The 6,487-nt window shown below is 39.6% G+C and overlaps 1 non-coding gene across 1 annotated transcript; it reads right to left on the reverse strand.

The window, feature by feature from the left end:
• Positions 1–1,268: 1,268 nt before the first annotated feature.
• On the reverse strand, positions 1,269–1,376 carry LOC129035900 (U6 spliceosomal RNA). The gene has a single exon (XR_008502392.1). It is a non-coding gene; the product is annotated as a U6 spliceosomal RNA (small nuclear RNA).
• Positions 1,377–6,487: the final 5,111 nt, after the last annotated feature.

Raw genomic sequence — 6,487 nt, forward strand, 5'->3', positions numbered from 1 at the left:
AAAGTGATAAAAATGCATGATGATATTTGCTTCTTGTTCAGATACCAAGAAGCAAACTAGTATAACACTTTTTCCAAATCATTCTAAAACCAGTGCTTCCTTAGAGGGAAAAGAGAAATTTTTAGAAGTAATGGATAAACTCTTGGATTGTTTGATACTCTATTAAGAGGAAGGAATCATAAAATCATATAAAATATAGAAATTTCTTGCTGATTTGATAGAAAATACTGACATTGACAAAGATGACATAAACCTCAAAATATGCTTCTGCAATGAAGAAACAGATGAGAAGCTAAATAATTAGTCTATCCGTTTTCACTGGTATCCTGGATTTTTTATAGCTTGTACGCAGAAAAAGCTTGGTAAAGATTTTCCCAAATCTGATATCAACCATAACATATACTATGGTATTAATAATGAATTATAAAACTGAAATAAACATTTTAAAACAGCAACAATTTTTTAAAAACAAAATTTGATTAGACATGTTAAAGGAAAAACTAAATTTAAAAAAAGTTCTCTTTAGAAAATTATATTAATATATTATTATCATATGAAGAGGTGATCAGAGCGTATACAGCCAAAAATATTGGTAAAAAGTTGTATAGCCATATGTCAGGCAGTTTATTAACAAAAAATATTATGGGATTTTTCCAGATTTTTTATGTTTGTGAATGTAAAAGACTATTTTCCAGAGATAGTCATCACAGTATCTCCTATCCCACATGCTCTTGTTATAAGGTGATTGACACATCTCTCATTGAGAAGTGGAATCTATGTTCCCTCTCTTTGAACCTGAGTAGATGTGACTGTAGCTGAAAGGATGTTGTAGTTGACAGAATAAAGGTCGCTCAAAAATGTCCACATCCTATTCCTCACCACCTGTGAATATGTTATGTAATATAGCAAGATGGAATTAAGGTTGCAAATCTGCTGACCTTTTTTTTCTTTTCTTTTTCTTTTTTTTTTTTTTTTTTTTGAGACAAGGTCTTTCTCCGTCACCCAGCCTAGAGTGCAGTGGCGTGAACACAGCTCATTGCAACCTTGACCTGAACTCAAGTGATACTCCCACCTCAGCCTCCCAAGCTGAGACTACAGGTGCATGACACCATGCCTGGCTAATTTTTAAAATTTTTGTAGAGAAAACGTCTTGCCATGTTGCCCAGGCTGGTCTAGAACCCCTGGGCTCAGGCAATCCTCCCACCTCGGCCTCCCAAAGTGCAGGGATTACAGACATGAGCCACCATGCCCAAACTTTTCTTTTCCTTAAACATACGGAACACTTCACAAATTTGCCTGTCATACTTGCATGGGGGCCATGCTAATCTTCTCTGTAACATTCCAATTTTAATATATGTGGCCAGATGTGGTGGCTCATGCCTGTAATCTCAGTACTTTGGGAGGCTGAAGCGGGCAGATCACCTGAAGTCAGGAGTTCAAGACCAGCCTGGCCAAGAGGGCAAAACCTCGTCTCTGCCAAAAATACAAAAATTGGCTGGGCGTGGTGGTGCACACCTATAATCCCAGCTACTTGGGAAGCTGAGGCAGGAGAATCCCTTGAACCCAGGAGGCAAAGGTTGCAGTGAGCCGAGATCGTGCCACTGCACTCCAGCCTGGGTGACAGAGTAAGACTCCATCTCAAAACAAACAAACAAACAACAAACAATCCCCCACACACAAAAAACAAACAACAACAAAAAATTTTAATATATGTGATGCTGAAGCAAGCACCAGCTGACCTTGAGATGGTGAGACTATACTGGACTATTCAGGTGGGCCCAATATAATCACTAAGGTCCTTATAGTTGGAAGTGGGAGGCAGAAGAGTCAGAGTCAAGAGAGATCTGGAGATGCCATGATGCTGGCTTTAAAGATGGAGTAAGGGCCACAAGCCAAGGAACGCAGGTGGCCTCTAGATGCTGGAAAAGGCAAGAAGATGAATACTCTCTAGAGCCTTCAGAAGGACTGCAGCCCTGCTGACACCTTGATTTTAGCCCAGTGACACCCATTTCAAACTTCTCACCTCCAGAACTATAATATGATAAACATTTGTTGTTTTAAATCCCTAAATCTGTGGTAATTTCCTAGACCATCAGTGTGAAATTAATATAGATGCTATCTGACTGCCAAGGCTGGTTTGTAAAAGGAAACACAGTGTTCACCTGATTTTCTTCAGGCCCTGCCACCACGCCATGAGGAAATGGAAAGACCACGTGGAGTGGTCACATATAAATGTTCCAGCCATCAGCCTCAGCTGAGGTCCCAGCCCACAGTCAGCATCAACTCCAGACACGTGAGTGGCAACAAGATGATGCCAGCTGCAGTTACCATCTGATTACAACTTCATAAGACACCCTGAGCAAGGGCTGCCCAGCTGAGTTCAACCAACACCCAGACCTGTGGGTGATGATAATAAAATTATTGTTGTTTTGAGTCACTAAGTTTTGGGGTGATTCATTGTACAGCAGTAGATAGCTGGAGCAGTGAGTATGTAACAACTGTTTAAAATTTACTCTTTGTCTTGAATTGTCTCGTTTTAAATAAGTATTCACTTTCATATCTAATTTTGTATTTGTAAATTCTACTTTTTTTCCTAGAGAGAGCCCCTCCAAATAGTAAAGCTTCAAACGTACTACCTTAAATCTGGTTCTACTTCTGCACGTAGCCACAATTTCTTATTCCGAATGTGGTTGAAAACATAAAAATATATGTAATTAAACAGACCTGAGGATCTTTGATATAAAGCAGTCTTTCTATTTTTCTGAGATGGAGTCTCGCTCTGTCACCAGGCTGGAGTGCAGTGGTGTGATCTCGGCTCACTGCAACCTCCACTTCCTGGGTTCAAGTGATTCTCCTATCTCAGCCTCCCAAGTAGCTGGGACTACAGGTGTGCACCACCACACCCAGCTAATTTTTGTATTTTTAGTAGAGACAGGGTTTCAACAGCAGTCTTTCTTTTTAAAGTTAAAAAAAACCTTTCATTTTGAAAACACTTTAAAGTGTTAACAGAAGCAAATTTTAAGCTTATACCACTTATCCATATCACTTTAAACATCAATTGCCTTTTCATTTGAGATAAAAAAAGAGATCATGACTCTCACAGACAGTAAAACTTCTTTTGGAAATAAGATGATATATTCAACCTACACTACTCTTTGCTGACAGTGTCAACTTCATATGGCACTGTGATGTCAAGAAAAGACAGGAAATCTCTGAGTTAGGTCACGGTTCTTGAAACAAACCACGAAAGAAAAATGTGTTACATAAAGAATCATGTACAATGTTCCAGAATGTAGCCTGAGCCACTTAAAATATATTTTAAGATGATTCTGAGATGATTAGTTCTGATTTCAGGCATTGCCGAATTCTCAGTTCACTCTCCTTTGCCAGCCTTTTCACATCATGTCAAAGCTACTTCACTTATTTCAGTTGATTCTTCGTGTAAAAGAGAGAGCACTGGATAACAAAGTACTGAGTCGGGCTTCAGAGTCAACCGAGCATTTAGTTCTCAAGTTCTCAGGTTGTAGAGATAGTTCCTACAAGGCTAACTCTCTTGCAGGCTAGTAGTACTGGGAGGGACTAAACTGGCTGGCTGGAAAAACTGGTCCTCTTGCTGTAGTCATTCAGATGGTGTCTATAGTGTGGATAATTTCCACAATTTCAAAGCCAACCCTATATAGATAAACATTATGAATGTTTATGAATATGGCCAACCCTTGCATAAACACTCTTCCAAAAAAACAGGGCATGCTTCTAGCATTAACAACAAAAGCAGCAAAATATATAGTAAATGGATTGTAAAATGTTGATTTCAAATTTGAGATGATCTTGTTTGTGGGAAAATCAGAAAGGAGAATATATGAGATGCCTCACTGACTTTTTCTGCTGATTGCTTGAAGAAAGAGATTAATCATCTGCTACATAAATCATCTCATTCTTCCAGGTTCTGATTTAAAAATGAGCTCTTGGTTGAAAAATCTGCATCACTCCAAGATGGCACCCTATGCTATTATGCTATACCTTCCCTGTTCCTCTTCCTCGGAGAGGCATTCCTGTCTCCATTGCAGGTTCTGTGAAGCAGGGCGTATCTAAGCAGGAAGTTTGGGGCTGCAAACCACTTTTTTTTTTTTTTTTTGAGACAGGGTTTTGCTCTGTTGCCCAGGCCGGAGTGCAGTGACATGATCATGGCTCACTGTAGCATAGACCTCCCAGGCTCAAGCAATCTTCTTGCCTCAGGCTCACATGTAGCTGGGACTACAGGTGCATGCCACCATGCCCAGATAATGTTTAAAATTTTTTGTAGAGATGAAGTCTTGCTATGTTGCCCAGGCTGGTCTTGAACTCCTGGGCTCAAGTGATCCTCCCACCTCAGCCTCCCAAAGTGCTGGGATTCCAGGTGTGAACCACTGTGCTCAGCCTAATGACAGAAAACAGCCCAGGCAGGGACCCAGCAATAGCGAGTAGATGGGGAGGGGGAGTATGGCCTCATGTCAGCTTTACATATCCTTATCCTCAGGCTCTTTCCTTTCAGGGCTGCTTTCCACCAGACTTCTTTGATGAGGTTAGAGATGATCCCTTCCTTTCCCTTCATGAAGTCACAACATGGTGCAGCCTAGAAATATACAGCTAGTTGCTTTCACAAATGTTTGTATTCAGTCATCACATATGAAGCAGACACAACTACCTCTGGCTTTTTGTTTTCCTCAGGTTAGAAAGCTGAGGCTCAAGACTATGGGAATTATTCAAGGTATTCAAGGCATAATCTCTAATGAGTAGGAAAGCTGAGACACAAAGCCAGTTTGATCCATGGCCAGTGATTTTGACCTACACCTCAGACATACCAGGGTATATTCTGGGGCCTTGTTTTATTTATGTATTTTTGTATCCCTGGTGCCTAGCAGCATGCCTGGCACTCAGTGTGTATTCACTAACTTTTGATTGAATAAAAAGCTAGGATTTATTGTCAAAAACCATATCTTTGAGGAGAAAGATATTTGGAAAGTTGTAGCAATTTTGATGCCTTATGAAGTTCAGGGAACTCTAAGTCATTTAGGGAAGCACTGCAACTGTCCCATGAGAGTGCCCTATTTTCAAGGTAGAAGCTTAAGTGTGAGCAGGTTTGCAGGACACTTGTCAGGAGTCAGGGATTCACTGAATGTAGTCATTGTTTCTGTGTGGGCACTCCCTGCTTATTACCCATTCTGTGAGCACCTTTTAGTTTCAGTCTCACATGTCACTGAGGACAATGGGCTGCACATTAGGCCTTCATGGGGTTATTGGTGACAGTATCACCCAACCCCACTGTACCCCTACCATGTGCTGTAGAAAACCAAGTATCTTAAATTGTCTGGAAGTTCTTGGGGGCTGCCAGGTTTATGATTTCCTTATTTTGTACGTGTGCGTGATACAGGAAATTTGCCTTCCAGAAAGCTCGGGAAAGGCTAATGGGTAAAGCCTGATTAGCCTAAGGGGAATAACGTCTTTTTTCGTAAATAACACTTTCAGCTCCGGCAAGGTAAGCCAATGTGATAAGGACAAATAGAATGGGGAGAATTTTTTTTAAAAGATATATTAACAAACAAAAAATTCTGCAAGTAAACAGAGAAAACCTACATAATCCCCCAGCCCATTTCCCAAGAATATCATCATCCTTAAAATAAGGTGTTTAAAAAAGAGGATGCTGTGTTAATAACTACTGGATCTGTATTTTTAATGATTGCTTTCCTTTAATCTTAAAGAGATAAGTGGACTAACGTGGATAAAGGGCTCCATCTTGGACAACCTGATCAGTCTTTTCTTCTGTGCTGAGCAGGGCCTGCCAAGAGCAGGAAATTCAACGCCATTTACAAAGCTTTCTTGTCTTACTCTCGGAGAAAGCCATCACTGTTCACATCATTCAAGAGGCTGGCTGTAAAAGGACACATAAAATACCAGTTATGAAATATAGAGTACACATTTAGTACAGCTTCATATCATTTAGTGATCTAAGCAGCAAGATGATTATGTCAAATAAAAGTTATCACTTATTTATGTTTAAAAGATCAGATAAGCATTGGATAAAATTATGTAGCCTAAGCAAAGGACAATTTCTAAATCTTCTCCTTTTTGTTTTATATAGTCTGTTATTTTTAAAGTCTTCTACCACATAAATTTGCATTTCTTCTTTCACATCACTTATGAAATAATGTATGTTCCTTTTTTACCTTTGCCTTCTTACTTGAAAAAAACATCCCCAGTCTCCTTCATGCTTTGATCACAAACTCTCATTTCTCTGATGGTGGATAGTTGGTCGAGCTGCTTTCTGTCTGTGGGCCCTGTCCACTCAGCCTTTTGATGCTCTGTACAATGAGCTGTCATCTCTGTAATTTTAATCTTAGCTCTAGTCTCCAAGTTAGTTTCATGTTCCTATTATGTTTATCAGCATAGATTTCCAGCAAGATGATTATGTCAAATAAAAGTTATCACTTAGTGTTTAAAAGATAAAACA

Source organism: Pongo pygmaeus, chromosome 3, assembly GCF_028885625.2.
Source record: "Pongo pygmaeus isolate AG05252 chromosome 3, NHGRI_mPonPyg2-v2.0_pri, whole genome shotgun sequence".
NCBI classification, from domain to species: Eukaryota; Metazoa; Chordata; class Mammalia; order Primates; family Hominidae; genus Pongo; species Pongo pygmaeus.